The following is a 16,823-nucleotide window of genomic DNA, read 5'->3' as shown; positions in this document are numbered from 1 at the left end:
GATAGGGCAAATGAGAACGGAACTTCTTCCAAGCCAGACTATGAGCTGTTCCCTTTGGGTCCTTTTGAAACTCAAGAATCTCCTGTGATGAATACTTCTTCCACGATGCTCCCAGAGCTTAATGGATTAATATCACCTTGATCTTGGGACTCTATGTTCCTTTGATCGTTTGATCCCCAAGACTCCCAGAGAAAAACAAAAGAAGAAGAGGCCACACCTTCACAAATTCTGGTGTTGAGAAAGAATACTTTGGAGTTATCCAAATCAATTAGCCACATGATATATGGCAGCCATGTCTAAACAATGTTCTCTCATTTTTAAAAAATTTGTAAATAAAAAATTTCCTCTTTGGCTTCCCAAAGTGCTGGGATTACTAGCGTGAGCCACAGTGCCTGGTCTAAACGATGCTCTCTGACTCATCTGTACTGGTACCAATCGGGATGAAACATCCACCTCAGAGCCCCCTTTTTTTTTTTTTTTTTTTTTTTTTTGAGATGGAGTCTTGCTCTGTCGCCCAGGCTGGAGTGCAGTGGCGCAGTCTCGGCTCATCAGCCCAGGGGCTACTCACAGCACGCAGTGAGTGGAAAGAGGAAGACTTCCACTGCCCTGACTCAGTTGCATTTTCAGCTCACCCACCCCGGTCTCCTTCTTAACCACCTGGGTCTGCCCACCTTCCTGCCTTCCTCTGGGATTTGATCATGGAACTTAATCCCCAAGGCTCATGTGGAGACAACCCAGCAACCCAGCCATCCAAAAGTCAGGAGCTGAGTCACTGGGGCCAGTTGGACTGCAGATTAATAATAATTTACTACTAATAATGACAGCCAACATATAGTGATGACTGTATGCCAAGCACTGTTCTAAGAACTACACATACATTAACATTTCATTTTCATAATAACTCCATGAGGTAAGTACCATTATCTCCATTTAATGAGGTAGAGACGTTAAGTGACTTGCCCAAATTCACACCGTCTCATTCCCATGCTCCCAATTGCTTAATTACTCATAAGGGTAAGAGGCAAAGTGGAAAGTGAGTTTGTAGAATTGTATCATAATTCCCAGGTGAGCTTTTCACTCTGAGAAGGTCCTGGAGGATGAGGACATTTCTCTGGACTTTCTGTGAATACGAGACAAGTCTTTTCTCAGTATTTTCAAGGGTTTGCAATGGCCCTCTGGGTATTCAGTTGCCTAGACAAGCAGCCACAGGCGCTCAAGGACCCTGATATCTTAGTGAGATGGCTTGGCTCTCCTGTGACCAGGTGTACGGTTCACTTAACCTCTTTGAGACTCAGTTTTTTTCTTTTTTTTTTTTTGAGATGGAGTCTCGCTCTGTGGCCCAGGCTGGAGTGTAGTGGCGTGATCTCAGCTCACTGCAACCTCCGCCTCCCAGGTTCAAGCAATTCTCTGCCTCAGCCTCCCAAGTAGCTGGGATTACAGGCGCCTGCCACCACGCCTGGCCAATTTTTGTATTTTTAGTAGAGACAGGGTTTTACCATCTTAGCCAGGCTGGTCTTGAACTCCTGACCTCATGATCCACCCTCCTCAGCTCCCAAAGTGCTGGGATTATAGGAGTGAGCCACCTCGCCCGGCTGAGACTCAGTTTCTTTATGTGTTAATCAAGAATGAAAATGCTACTCAGCTCATGGAGTTGCTGTGAGGATTAAATGAGATTATGCATGGAGAGTGCTTACGCAGAATAAATGAGTATTCATTGTAATTATTAGCTGTATCGTGTCTTCCCCATTGTCCATTATCCACACATGAGAGTTATATTCTATGTAACAAATACAAGGAAGATGGAGAGCCTCCAAGCCACTAACTCTGCTAATCCTGTGAGGAGACTGTCAAACCTCTGAAGATCAAGGTAAAGCAGAGGTCACCAGACAGTGCTACCCTTGAACTAATACCTGCAGGATGTTAGCCACCTGTCGGGTGTCACAAAAGTCATGAAAAAGTAGAAGACAAAACAAACCAAGGAGGGAGGCTTGTGACAGCCCTACCTTAACCATAAAGAAGGCGCTAAAGGATAAGAAAATAGAGAAGACACTATACCTATTCAGGGAGAATCAAAGGGGAGAGAACAAAACAGGCTTGGTTTAAATCATCCTTCAGCTGCAGACATCAGCGCTGAAGCCGGTGCCCTGCTTTGCTCACCCCTAGTCCTTTGGAGAGTTTAATTTTAACACCTTCTTTACAATTATGTTTTCCTTTCTTAAGAAAGTTATGAGTGTAATTATATAATATTTCATACATACAAAATATATTAAAAACTGAAGTTTTAAAGAAAAATAATAGAATGAGTACCTATATACTCACCATCCAGCTTTAAAAATGAAGTTACCAGTGCCCTAGAAGCCACTGTGTGTCCCCCTTCCGTGATTCCACACCCCTCCCTCCTCACCATTCTTTTTTTGTTTTGTTTTGTTTTTTTGAGACACAGTCTCGCTCTGTCACCCATGCTGGAGTGCAGTGGCACGATCTTGGCTCACTACAACCTCTGCCTCCCAGGTTCAAGTGATTCTCCTGCCTCAGCCTCCAAGACTACAGGTGTGCCACCGCGCCTGGCTAATTTTTGTATTTTTAGTAGAGATGGGGTTTCGCCTACTATGTTGGCCAGGCTGGTCTCGAACTCCTGACCTCAGGTGATTTGCCCGCCTCAGCCTCCCAAAGTGCTGGGATTACAGGTGTGAGCCACTGCGCCCCGTCCCTCATCACTCTTCTGAATTCTGGGTCACTCATTTCTCTGATTTTCTCTATCTGTGAACCACTATACATGCCTCCCTAAACATTTCGCTGGTAGCTGTGCCTGCCTCTCAACTTTACCTCCTTTCTTGTTTTCTTTTCATTTTTAAAAACTTTTTATTTCATTCCCCCAACCATCCTACTTGTTTGGAATTTATATGGTTTATGTCTGGTCTTTTTAGTGGTTGTCCTAGCTCTTTATTTTTTTAATTGTGGTAAAATATGTATAACACAAAAGTTACAATTTTGACCATTTTTAAGAGTTTAATTCGGTGTTGTTAAATACACTCACATTGTTGTGCAATTGTCGCCACTATCCATCTCCAGAACTTTTTCATCATCCCAAACTGAAACTCAGTACCCATTAAGAAGTAACTCTCCTTCCCCAATCCCTGGTAACTACTATTCTACCTTCTGTCCCTAGCTTTAACATGCATACCTAACATGATGAAGTCAAAAGTCAATCAATATCTGTACATTCCTCCCAAATAATATAGGAACCTTAGAATGCTTTAATTCCAATCACACTTCCCTGACTTATATGGTATTCTCCCACAGCATTTGAGCTTGTTTCCCATGTCACACACACAGATTTCAGAGTATTTAATGTTTTTGTAAGGACAATAGAAACTTAATCTTATTCACATATTTGCCAACATCTTTGATCACCATTTCTTTTTCCCCCTTCCTTCCTTCCTTCCTTCTTTCCTTCCTTCCTTTCTTCCTTCCTTCTCCCTTTCCCTTTTCCTTTTTCCTTTCCTTTCCTTTCTCTCTCTTTCTTCCTTTCCTTCCTTCCTTACTCTCCTTCTCTTTCTCTTTCTTTCTCTTTCTCTTCCTCTTTCTTTCCTTCCTTCCTTCCCTCCTTCCTTCCTTCCCTCCTTCCTTCCTTCCCTCTCTCCCTCCCTCCCTCCTCCCTCCTCCCTGCCTCCCTTCCTTCCTTCCTTCTTTCCTTTCTGTCTATCTTTTTCTTTCTTCTCTCACTCTGTCACCCAGGCTGGAGTGCATTGTACAAACATGGCTCACTGCAGCCTCCACCTCCCAAGGCTCAGGCAACCCTCCCACCTCAGCCTCTCAAGTACCTGGGACTATAGGTGTGCAACACTATGCTCAGCTAAGTTTTAAAACTTTTTTGTAGAGACTGGGTCTCACCATGTTGCCTAGGCTGGTCCCGAACCTTGGGCTCAAGTGATCCTCCTGCTTTGGCAATGTTGGGACTGCAAGCATGAGCCACTTTCCCAGCCCCATTTATTTTTCTATCTCAGTTATTCCATCTGGGATACCTGAAGTACATTCTTTAATAATAATTTTTTTTGTAGCACACTCTGTTTGTGTTTGTCTGAAAATGATTTTATTTCACCATTCTTGAAAGATATGGAATCTTGACAGCTATTTTCTCTTAGGACAGCAAAGATATTATTCTACTGTCTTCCGGTTTCAGTTGTTGCTGTTGAGAAATTAGCCATCAGTATAATTGCTATTTATTTGTAGGTGACCTGTGTTTCTCTCCAGCTGCTTTTTGGATTCTATATCTCTGACTCTTGTGTTTGTGTTATAGTTTTGCTGTGAGGTACCTGAGTTTGGATTTCTCTTCATTTATCCTGCCTAGGATTCACTGAACTTCCTGAATTTGAGGATTAGTATCTTTCAACAATTCTAGAACATTCTCAGCCATCATCTCTGCATATTACCTTTTTCCTATTTCATTACTTATTTCCCATTGAAACCATGATTTTATATAGTTGAGACTTTTCACTGTATCTCTTAATATTTTTTATCTTCTTTTTAATATTTTTTCATCTCACTGTCTTTCTGGGCTGTATTTGTTGTATTTTCTTCAGCTCCATATTTTCAATTCACTAATTCTTTCTTCTACTATATCTAATCTTAAATTTGAAACAGGTTGGCAAATTATATCTTATGAGCCAAATGTGACTCATAGCTTGTTTTTAGGCTTTTTTGTTTGTTTGTTTTGAGACATGGTCTTTATCACCGAGGCTGGAGTGCAGTGGTGCAATCACAGCTCATTGCAGCTTTGACCCCCTGGGCTCAAGCTATCCTCCCACCTCTCAGCCTTCTGAGTAGCTGGGACTACAGGCATGTGCCACCATGCTCAGCTAATTTTTGTAGAGATGGAGTTTCACCATGTTGACCCAGGATGGTCTCAAACTCCTGGGCTCAAGTCGTCTACCTGTTTTGACTTCCCAAAGTGCTTGGCTTACAGGTGTGAGCCACCATACCTGGCCTTTTTTTATATGGTCTTTGAGCTAAGAATGTTTTTTAAATTTGTAAAGCATTGTAAAGAAAACCAAATAATATGTGACAGAGATCTATATCACCCATGAAGCCTAAAATATTTCTTACCTGGTCATCTGCACACACACAAAAAGCCAACTAATTTAAATCATTCCCTGTTGAAAAATCTTTTTTCTTTTCTTTTTCTTTCTTTTTTTTTTTTTGAGACAGACTCTCACTCTGTCACCCAGGCTGGTGTTCAGTGGCGTGATCTCAGTTCATTACAACTTCCGCCTCCTGGGTTCAAGTAATTCTCCTGCCTCAGCCTGCCAAGTAGCTGGAATAACAGGCCCTCACCACCATGTGTGGCTCATTTTTGTATTTTTAGTAGAGATGAGGTTTCACCATGTTGGCCAGGCTGGTCTTGAACTCCTGACCTCAGGTGATTCACCCACCTCAGCCTCACAAAGTGCTGGGATTACAGGCGTGAGCCACTGCACCCGGCCCAAAAATCTTTTTTCAATTATAGAAAATTTCAAACATACAATATATAGAAAAGGATTGTGACCTAAATTCTTGTGACCTAAATTCAAGCAATTTAATGTTTTGCCATATTTATTACATTTATACATATATTTTTGCTGAACTATCTTAAAATAAATACTAGACTAATACTAGCTCCCTAGACTATTAAGTACTTCAGCATGTATCTCTTTTAAGAAAGAACCCAAAGATCAGATGGTTGTAGATGTGTAGTGTTATTTCTGAGGGCCCTGTTCTGTTCCATTGGTCTGTATCTCTGCTTTGGTACCAGTACCATGCTGTTGTGGTTACTGTAGCCTTGTAGTAGAGTTTGAAGTCAGGTAGCGTGATGCCTCCAGCTTTGTTCTTTTGGCTTAGGATTGACTTGGCAATGCGGGCTCTTTTTTGGTTCCATATGAACTTTAAAGTAGTGTTTTTCCAATTCTGTGAAGAAAGTCATTGGTAGCTTGATGGGGATGGCATTGAATCTATAAATTACCTAGGGCAGTATGGCCATTTTCCCGATATTGATTCTTCCTACCCATGAGCATGAAATGTTCTTCCATTTGTTTGTATCCTCTTTTATTTCATTGAGCAGTGGTTTGTAGTTTTCCTTGAAGAGGTCCTTCACATCCCTTGTAAGTTGGATTCCTAGGTATTTTATTCTCTTTGAAGCAATTGTGAATGGGAGTTCACTCATGATTTGGCTCTCTGTTTGTCTGTTATTGGTGTAAAAGAATGCTTGTGATTTTCGCACATTGATTTTGTATCCTGAGACTTTGCTAAAGTTGCTTATCAGCTTAAGGAGATTTTGGGCTGAGACAGTGGGGTTTTCTAGATATACAATCATGTCAACTGCAAACAAGGACAATTTGACTTCCTCTTTTCCTAATTGAATACTCTTTATTTCTTTCTCCTGCCTGATTGCCCTGGCCAGAACTTCCAACACTATGTTGAATAGAAGTGGTGAGAGAGGGCATCCCTGTCTTATGCCAGTTTTCAAAGGGAATGCTTCCAGTTTTTGCCCATTCAGTATGATATTGGCTGTGGGTTTGTCATAAATAGCTCTTATCAAACCAACAAAGATCAAAAGAGACAAGGCCAGGCTGGGCGCAGTGGCTCACGCCTGTAATCCCAGCACTTTGGGAGGCCGAGGCAGGTAGATCACAAGGTCAGGAGATCGAGACCACGGTGAAACCCCGTCTCTACTAAAAATACAAAAAATTAGCCGGTCGTGGTGGCAGGCACCTGTAGTCCCAGCTACTCAGAGAGGCTGGGGTGGGAGAATGGCGTGAACCTGGGAGGCGGAGCTTGCAGTGAGCCAAGATCGCACCACTGCACTCCAGCCTGGGTGACAGAGCGAGACTCCGTCTCAAAAAAAAAAAAAAAAAAAAAAAAAAAGAGACAAGGCCATTACATAATGGTAAAAGGAGCAATTCAACAAGAAGAGCTAACTATCCTAAATATATATGCACCCAACACAGGAGCACCCAGATTCATAAGGCAAGTCATTAGAGACCTACAAAGAGACTTAGACTCCCACACAATAATAATGGGAGACTTTAACACCCCACTGTCAACATTAGACAGATCCACGAGACAGAAAGTTAACAAGGATATCCAGGACTTGAACTCAGCTCTGCACCAAGCAGACCTAATAGACATCTACAGAACTCTCCACCCCAAATCAACAGAATATACATTCTTCTCAGCACCACATCACACTTATTCCAAAATTGACCACATAGTTGGAAGTAAAGCTCTCCTCAGCAAATGTAAAAGAAAGAAATTATAACAAACTGTCTCTCAGACCACAATGCAATCAAACTAGAACTCAGGATTAAGACACTCACTCAAAACCACTCAACTACATGGAAACTGAACAACCTGCTCCTGAATGACTACTGGGTACATAATGAAATGAAGGCAGAAATGAAGATGTTCTTTGAAACCAACGAGAACAAAGACACAACATACTAGAATCTCTGGGACACATTTAAAGCAGTGTGTAGAGGGAAATTTATAGCACTAAATGCCCACAAGAGAAAGTAGGAAAGACCTAAAATTAACACCCTAACATCACAATTAAAAGAACTAGAGAAGCAAGAGCAAATGCATTCAAAAGCTAGCAGAAGGCAAGAAATAACTAAAATCAGAGCAGAACTGAAGGAGACAGAGACACAAAAAAACCCTTCAAAAAATCAATGAATCCAGGAGATGTTTTTTTGAAAAGATCAACAAAATTGATAGACCGCTAGCAAGACTAATAAAGAAAAGAAAGAAGAATCAAGTAGACGCAATAAAAAATGATAAAGGGGAGATCACCACCGATCCCGCAGAAATACAAACTACCATCAGAGAATACTATAAACACCTCTACGCAAATAAACTAGGAAATCTAGAAGAAATGGATACATTCCTTGACACATACACCCTCCCAAGACTAAACCAGGAAGAAGTTGAATCTCTGAATAGACCAATAACAGGCTCTGAAGTTGAGGCAATAATTAATAGCTTACCAACCAAAAAAAGTCGAGGACCAGACAGATTCACAGCTGAATTCTACCAGAGGTACAAGGAGGAGCTGGTATCATTCCTTCTGAAACTATTCCAATCAATAGAAAAAGAGGGAATCCTCCCTAACTCGTTTTATGAGGCCAGCATCATCCTGATACTAAAGCCTGGCAGAGACACAACGAAAAAAGAGAATTTTAGACCAATATCCCTGATGAACATCGATGCAAAAATCCTCAATAAAATACTAGCAAACCGCATCCAGCAGCACATCAAAAAGCTTATCCACCATGATCAAGTGGGCTTCATCCCTGGGATGCAAGGCTGGTTCAACATACGCAAATCAATAAACATAATCCAGCATATAAGCAGAACCAAAGACAAAAACCACATGATTATCTCAATAGATGCAGAAAAGGCCTTTGACAAAATTCAACAGCCCTTCATGCTAAAAACTCTCAATAAATTAGGTATTGATGGGACGGATGTCAAAATCTCATCTTATAGCTCCCATAATTCCCACGTGTTATGGGAGGGACCTGGTGGGACATAATTGAATCATGGGGGTGGGTCTTTCCCATACTGTTTTTGTGATAGTGAATAGGTCTCACAAGATCAGATGGTTTTAAAACTGGGAGTTTCTCTGCACAATCTCTCTTTGCCTGCTGCCATCCATGTAAGATGTGACTTGCTCCTCCTTGCCTTCCACCATGACTGTGAGGCCTCCCCATTCATGTGGAATAGTAAGTCCATTAAACCTCTTTTTCTTCCCAGTCTTGGGTAGGTCTTTATCAGCAGCATGAAAACAGACTAATACACATATGTCGTTGTCATTTCATTTTATCTTTCTCCTTATCATAAGTGTCAACCAACATTCCTGTTAGAGTTATGGTGAATTGCAACAATAGGTTGGCTATGGATATGAAAAAATGTTCAACATCAGCAGTCACCAGAGAAATGCAAATTAAAACCACAATGGGCTATCATCTTACACCGGTCAGAAAGGCTATTATTAAAGAAGCAAAAAAATAACAGATGTTGTTGAGAATGTGAAGAAAAGGAAACTCTTACATTGTTGGTGAGAATGCATATTAGTACAACCTCTATGGAAAACAGTATGAAGATTTCTCAAGGAACTAAATATAGAACTACATTTAATCCAGCAATCCCACTACTGGGCTTCTACCCAAAGGAAAAGACATTAAAAAGATACCTGCACTTACATGTTTATCTCAGCACTATTTATGATAGCAAAGATATGGAATCTATCTAAGTATCCATTAATGAATGACTGGATAAAGAAAATGTGGTAAACATACACAATGGAATTCAGCCATGAAAAAGAGTGAAATCATTTGCAGCAACATTATCTTAAGTGAAACTGGAGGCCATTATCTTAAGTGAAACAATTCAGACACAGGCAAATATCACATGTTCTCACTTATAAGTGGGAGCTAAACAATGTGTACACATGGACGTAGAGTGTGGAGTGATAGATAATGGAGACTCAGAATGGTGAGGGGTTTGAAGGGGGTGGATGACAAGAGATTACTTAATGGGTATAACAGACATTAGTTGGGTGATAAATACACAAAAAACCCAGACTTCACCACTACGCAATTGATGCATGTAACAAAATTGTACTTGTACCCCATAAACTTATAAGCATAATTAATAAATAAGTAAATAAAAGCAAACATTGAGAACAAAAAAAAATAGACTGGCTACGGATACAAGAGTTTGGCAAAAATCAGCAAAAGTATATTATAAGAATCAGTTGTCTATATGGAATTTACAACAGAGTATTATATATTTTATCGTTATGATTTGTAAATTATGTGCTATACATCCTTTATATCTGTAAAATGTATGTGTGTATATATGCATGCTTTTTTTGCCACATCGTGGGGTGGACCCTAAGACTTATCTCCTGAACTCCCTTCCTGGGCAGCCGTCAGAGTGCAAGCTAAAAGTCTCCAGGATCCTGCAGAAACCCTCAGGGTACCAGCTAGTTTCAAGGCTCCTTAATCCTCAGTTTTGGGGTCTATGGATTACTTTTGTTTGTGTCAGTTCACAAGGATATGCCTAAGAGGATATACCTCAGTTCACTGAGGATATACCTAAAAAGATATTTTATTTAATTTTTGTTTGTTTGTTTGTTTGTTTGTTTTTTGAGACGGAGTCTCACTCTGTCGCCCAGGCTGGAGTGCAGTGGCGCGATCTTGGCTCACTGCAAGCTCCGCCTCCCGGGTTCAGGCCATTCTCCTGCCTCAGCCTCCTGAGGGACTACAGGCGCCCGCCACCAGGCCCAGCTAATTTTTTTTGTATTTTTTTGGTAGAGACGAGGTTTTACCATGTTAGCCAGGATGGTCTCAATCTCCTGACCTTGTGATCTGCCCTCCTTGGCCTCCCAAAGTGCTGGGATTATAGGCGTGAGCCACCACGCCTGCCCTTGTTTAATATTTTATTCAGCATTTAAGTTTTTCTTTAGGAAGATCATTCAGACTCATGCTTTCCATTGATTCCCAGCTACACAGGGCTTGGCTAACCTTTAGGATTTGCTTATTAATTATACCTGTTCACTCCACAAGGATGCAGGCTCAGCCCTCTAAGTACGTGCAGCAAATGAGCAGACTATACCTGATTGTTATGCCACTTCCTGTCTCCTCATGAAACATGCTTGGATTTAGGGTGTGAGGCTTTGGGTGGCTCCACTGTTCTGAGTTGCTTTGTCGTGCTTTCATTTCGTGAATGGGTACAGGTAACTTTGGCTTGGGTGTAAATTATGATTATTAGTAGTAGTATTTTGGTTCTTCTGCAGTCCCGCTCAGGTTGAGCAGAGCAGCATTCCACAAAAAGGGGGTGGGATTCATTTTAAATGGCATCCTTGGCTGACTGGTAAGCAGCTGTGTCCCTGTCTTAGTCTGCTCTGGCTGCCAACACAAAATACCACGGACTGGGTAGCTGAAACAACAGAGTTATTTCTCCCAGTTCTGGAGGCTGGAAGTCCAAGATCAAATGTCAGCCAGCTCACCTCCTGGTGAGGGCTGTCTTCCTGGCTTACAGATGGCTGCCTTCTCTCTGTGTCCTCACATGACGGACAGTGAGCGAGCAAGCTCTCTAGTGCCTCTTCTCCTAAGGACACTAATGCTGTGGGGTCAGGGTTTCACCCTTGTGGCCTCATTAAAACTTAATTACTTCTTTACTCCAAATACAGCCACATGGGAGATTAGGGCTTTAATATAAGAATTTAGAGGGGACACAATTCAGTCTATAGCAGGCCCTCTGAAGAGGAGGCCCAGTATGAGTTCTAGAGTCAGACAGACTCAAGTTCAAAGCCCAGCTCTGCCATTCACTAACATTGTGAAATATCTTTCTGACCCTCAGTTTCCTATTCTGAAAAGTAAAAACAAAAAGTTCAATTTCAGAGGGTGACTGTAATGATTACATTAGAAAATGTATAAAAAGTAGGCAGCACAGTGCCTGTCACACCACAGGGGCTCCGCAAATAGTTGCCAAGATGATGTTAGTTAAAGTGTGGTCCGCGGACCAGCAACAGCAGCATCACGTGAGGTCCTGATAAAAATGCAGAATGTCAGGCCCCATCCTGGACCTGCCAGATCAAGATCTGCATCTTAACACCATCTCCAGTGATTTGAATGCACGTTGAACTTTGAAAAGCACTAAAGTAAATGCTATTGAGTTGGCCCAGTTTGGCAATAAGGCATATTGGGAATGCTGTGACATAAATCAGGGGGCCATCAGGAGGAGCCAGGGCCAGCGAGCATTGTGATTTCATTTGGCCCAGCTCAGCCCTGAGCAATGCTTGAATGGAGGAAGGGAAGGGAGCCAAAGCCTGGCGACTGAGACTCCTGAGAGCTGACCGCATGCAAAGTTTCCCAACCATCTAACTGCATCGTCTCTAAGGGCAAAGCTGGGCGAGGCCCCAGCTGGTGCTGCTGCTATCTAGGGGCTCTGGCTGGTGGGCTGGGTCAGTGGTCAGCAGTGGATACAGAAGACTCTTCCTCAGCCAGTTTCTTTCCCGCCTTGTCTGAGCTACCGGTTGTTGAGAGAACCTACCACTTCTCTCTCAACTCTGGGCCTTTGCACCTGATGCTTTCTTCAGTGCTTTTTTCTCCTGGCTCTTTCCTACTCATCTTTGAACACCCAGCTTAACGCCACTTCCTCCAGGAAGCTGTCTGGGGCCTGGAGGACCATTGGTAGAGTCAGGGCCTTGGGGACATGCTTTTGGAACCCCTGCCTGACATTATGTAGAACATATTAAAAGATCCCTAACATTTCACATTAAATACAAATTTGCCATAAAATAATTTGAAATTATCTGGGCACATTCCTTTCTCTTCTTTTTGCTACCAAAGCGTACTTTTAAATTTTGTTACAACAGTTTTCATATGTACAAAAAGGAGAGAAAGAATAATACAATACAAATCTGTGGGATTCACCACCTAACTTAAGAAACAAAATGTTACCCAGAGGGTTGAAACATCCTGTGTGGCCTCTCTGATCCACTCTCCTTACAGCAGCGATAACTACCACCCTAAATTTGGAGGTTATTGTTCCCATTCATTTCCTTAAACTTTATATATATTCCTTACAGAGATCTAAAGTGTTTGCCTTTTTTCAATTCTATTACAATGATCTATTAAAATAATTTTTGTAATTTTGCATGTGAAGTTATTTGGTTATGAGTTACATAAGTTATGATTGTTCTGATTTTTTAGTCATCGTTACTCACTTAAATTCTTGAAGAAGGAGAAAAATCTAGCCAATAAATTGATTTTAAGTGTTATGACGTGTTTCAGATATAGTTTATAAAGTTGAAGTAATAGTGTGTTTTGTGGACATTTAGCAAAAGGGTCACTAATTTTGACTTTGCAGTTTTCCTTTCATATTTTGAGGCCAGTAATTTTTTTCTCCAGTCTTATAAATGTTTATGTGAGTATGAAAACCTCCTAGGACCTAGCACTTTAAGGACTTCATACTACTGCCTCTCCCAGTCTTGCCACGAGAGTCCCCAATGGGTACACAGCAGCAATGATATCAGAAGCCAAACTAAAGGTGGTGGTTTGGAGCACCCACTGAGCCAGGCCCCTGTTAATTCACTGACTCCTATAAGGTAGGTGCTACTGCCAGCCCATTTTCCAGAAGAGGAAATAGGCACAGCATGGTCACGGCTAGGTAGAAAGGGGTGGGGCTGGGATGTAAACCCAGGCAGTTTAGACACTTCACGATGCTTGCTGCCTGCCATTTTCTGAGCCCCATATGTACATACATGTACATGTATTTTCTCAGACTCCCCACAAAAACTAGGAATCATCCCCATTTTACAGGAGAGGATACTGGCCCAGAGAGGCTCAGGGACTTGTTCCAGGTCACACAGCTGAAAGTGACAGATTCTGTGATTCCAAAAACTTTCTGTGCCTTTAAGGACTCCACACGACTGCCTCTCCCAAACTTGCCACAAGGCAGCCACGGTGAGTTCCCCATACCCACTCACTACCTCCATCTCACCCCTCTTTCTGCTATACAGCCTTGCCAGGGAGGGAGGCAGGGGGTGGTCCTGCACGTGTTAACAGAGGGTGTTGACAGGCACCAGGGGCCACAGGACCTGAACTCACCGAAGTTCTCTGCCTCTATTAGCCCAGGGCCCCTGCAGTCAGGAGGGGGCTATTTGCAGGCCCTTGGCCCAGGCCTGGCCACTCCCCACCCCTCCCCACCATCCTTCTCTCTCTCTGGGCCGCTCGCTGTCCTGCCCAGGGCAGGTGGGAACCTGGCTGGTTGCTTCCCAGGTGCGATAGTCTCAGCTGGCTGCTTCTCCTCCCCCAGGATTGAGCCTTATCGGTCATCAGAATCATTCCTGCCATCCGGACCCAGCTCAAGGTCATCCCCAGAAGGTTCCAGCACCTGCTTCCTGCACAGGCCCCCTCCTGCCTTGCCTAGAAATGGGGAGAGAGGGGGTGGCTGTTTTTTTTTTTTTTTACGAGCCAGATCCTTGCCTGGAGTCCTCTATATTCCAGCGCAGGGAACAGAGCCACAGTAAAGTTAGAAGGTGAAAGGTCAGCAGGCTTTAGACCAGAAGACCAGGGTTTGGTCCCAGGCTCTGTGCCTCCCTCCTATAACCTTGGACTAGTCACTTTCTCTTTCTGGGCCTCAGTTTCCCCAACTAGAAAGGGTATTGTAGGGCTAGACACTCTCCAAGATTCTTCTCTTCTAGGAGTGTGTGACTAAATCTGTCCCGTGTACCAGAATATTGGGTTTGTGACAGTATTGAGTTTATTATATTAATATATAATAAAAATTATATAGCATATTATAAATTAATTTTTCTTTAGTTAGAAATACTGGCAAACTCATCCCTTGCCATCTCAGGAAGAAGCCTCACTGACTGTTCAGCCAAGAAGGAAAGAGGAGACTAAGATGGACCCAACATCTAGAGGAGAGAAGGAGGAAGCAGAGGCAGAAGCAGGAAGTGGGAAGCAGGAAGTGGGAAGGGAAGCCCAGCTCTCCAGTTCTGGCAGTGCAGAGCACTAGAACAGTAGATGGAGCTTTTGAAAATGGGATGCCTGAACCTTACTGTAGCCAATCAAATCGGAATTTCTGGGAGTAGAGCTGGGTACGAGTGTTTCTGGAAACACCCCAGATGAGTGTGATGTGCCATGAAGGTCAAGAACCACCATTTAAGAGCAGTGGTTCTCAAACTTTGGCGTGCCTCTGAACCCCCTGAAGAGTTTGGTAAATACAGGATGCCAGACCCCACCTGCAGAGTTTCCCACCCAGCAGGTCTGAATGGGGCCTGTATTCATTTCCTGTGGCTGCTGTAACAAATCATCACAAACTCTGTGGCTTAACCAACAGAAATCTATTCTCTTACAATTCTGGAGGTATGAAATTAAAAATGAGTCTCACTGGGCTACCATCAAGGTGTTGGCTGTGTTCCTTCCAGAGGCTCAGGGAGAATCTGTTTCCTTGCTTGCTCCCTCTTCTAGAGGCCACCTGCACTTAAAAGATTTTTCCCACTTTGTCTGGTGTCTTGAGTTTTTTTTTTTTTTTTTTTTTTTTTGAGACAGAGTCTTACTCTGTCACCTAGGCTGGAGTGTAGTGGTGCAATCTCAGTTCACTGTAACCTCTGCCTCCCAGGTTCAAGCAATTCCCCTGCCTCAGCCTCCCGAATAGCTGGGGCCACAGGTGCCTGCCACCACGCCCAGCTAATTTTTGTATTTTTAGTAGAGATGGGGTTTTGCCATATTGGCCAGGCTGGTCTCAAACTCCTGACCTCAAGTGATCTGCCCGCCTTGGCCTCCCAAAGTGCTAGGATTACAGGCCTGAGCCACCGCAGCTGGCATTGGTGTCGATTCTTTATGCTCTTGAGATCCTTGGAATGTATACGTTCTTCCATACCTCCCTTCTGTTTCCTTCACTGAAATTCAAAGTGATTGATATAACAGTACTCCCTGTAGTTTCTTTTCATTTTAACCAAGCCTAAATCAAAGTGATTTTTTAAAATTATAACTCCTATTTTCTTATAGGGATACACAAAATGCAGCAAGATTATATAAGTCAAAGGAAATAAGAATGAATACGGTACAAGGCTAACGACATAAAATTGAACCAGTAATGAAGCTACTGTAAAAAGACACACCATGGATTTGTGCATTTTTGCTACAAGTGGGTACATATTTGGTGTAAAGTTTCCTGGCAGCCAAGACCAAAAAGGAAAACTAGTTAGTTACATAGTTCATAACTGTCCATGTTGTAGAAAATTAATCTACTGCTTAGGAATCTACAGCTGAAAGACCAGAAAGACCCTGTGGAAAGTGGGAAGCCACACCCTCAAGAACATCTTTCCAATAGATTCAAAGACGAGTTTTATGAAATGTTTCTTTTGGCAAAACACAGGAAAGTAAAACTGATTCTGTAGGGAATGTTGTGAGTCCACCCAGGGATTCATTCTTCTCTTGTTCTGGCTTAAACCTGGGTTAATTTGAGTGTCTGGATCATCTGGTTGACCTTAAAGGAGAGTTAGATTCCCAGAAGAAAGAAGGTCGGCCAGTTCAGAAGCATTTTGTTGCTTGATAATTGCAAGCAACAGAAAGTCCAGCCCTATTGGCTGAAACAAATATATTTCTGGGCTCATGTGATTTAGAAGTTCAGTGGTAGTTTTAGCATCAGACAAGACTTTACTCAGAGCTTAAATGCTCTTGCCCTCCAAGTATGGTAGTATCCTGGACCTCCCCAAAATGCAACTAAAAAGTTAAAGCCCAGCATAGCAGTGGGCCTGTGTAAGTCCTTCCTTCTTATAGTGACTTGTCAGATTAGGTCTGATTAGTCAGATTTTGGAAACTATTCCTATTTTTCTTCTTTTTATTGACTGGGGAAGAGAAGGTGTTTTCCCCACGGTTCTCAGTGAAAGTCCTGAGTTTCAATCTGACTGGATTAGATTAGGTCACACACTCATCCCTTAACCCATCACTGTAGACTGGAAAGCACTAATTAACCTAGGCTAGATTACATATCCTAACCTTGACCTCACTAGACCCAGGATGAGCAACTTGTCTGGAAACAGGGAGCAGAAACAGTGGAGCAGAAACTCTTGGTTTTAGAATCAGACAGATCCAGGTTAGTTCATTTATTCATCAATTCAAAACACTGGGTGTAATATACCAAATAAAACATATCTAGTCCCACCCCTAACAGAGACATTAAACCAGTGTATCAGTTATCTATTGCCATGTAACAAACCACTCCAAAACTTAGTGACCTAAACAATGACCATTTTATGTGCTCACCAT

This window comes from Nomascus leucogenys, chromosome 6 (genome assembly GCF_006542625.1).
Source record: "Nomascus leucogenys isolate Asia chromosome 6, Asia_NLE_v1, whole genome shotgun sequence".
Taxonomy (NCBI): domain Eukaryota; kingdom Metazoa; phylum Chordata; class Mammalia; order Primates; family Hylobatidae; genus Nomascus; species Nomascus leucogenys.
The sequence above is the reverse complement of the archived record's forward strand: the minus strand, read 5'-3'. Positions refer to the sequence as shown.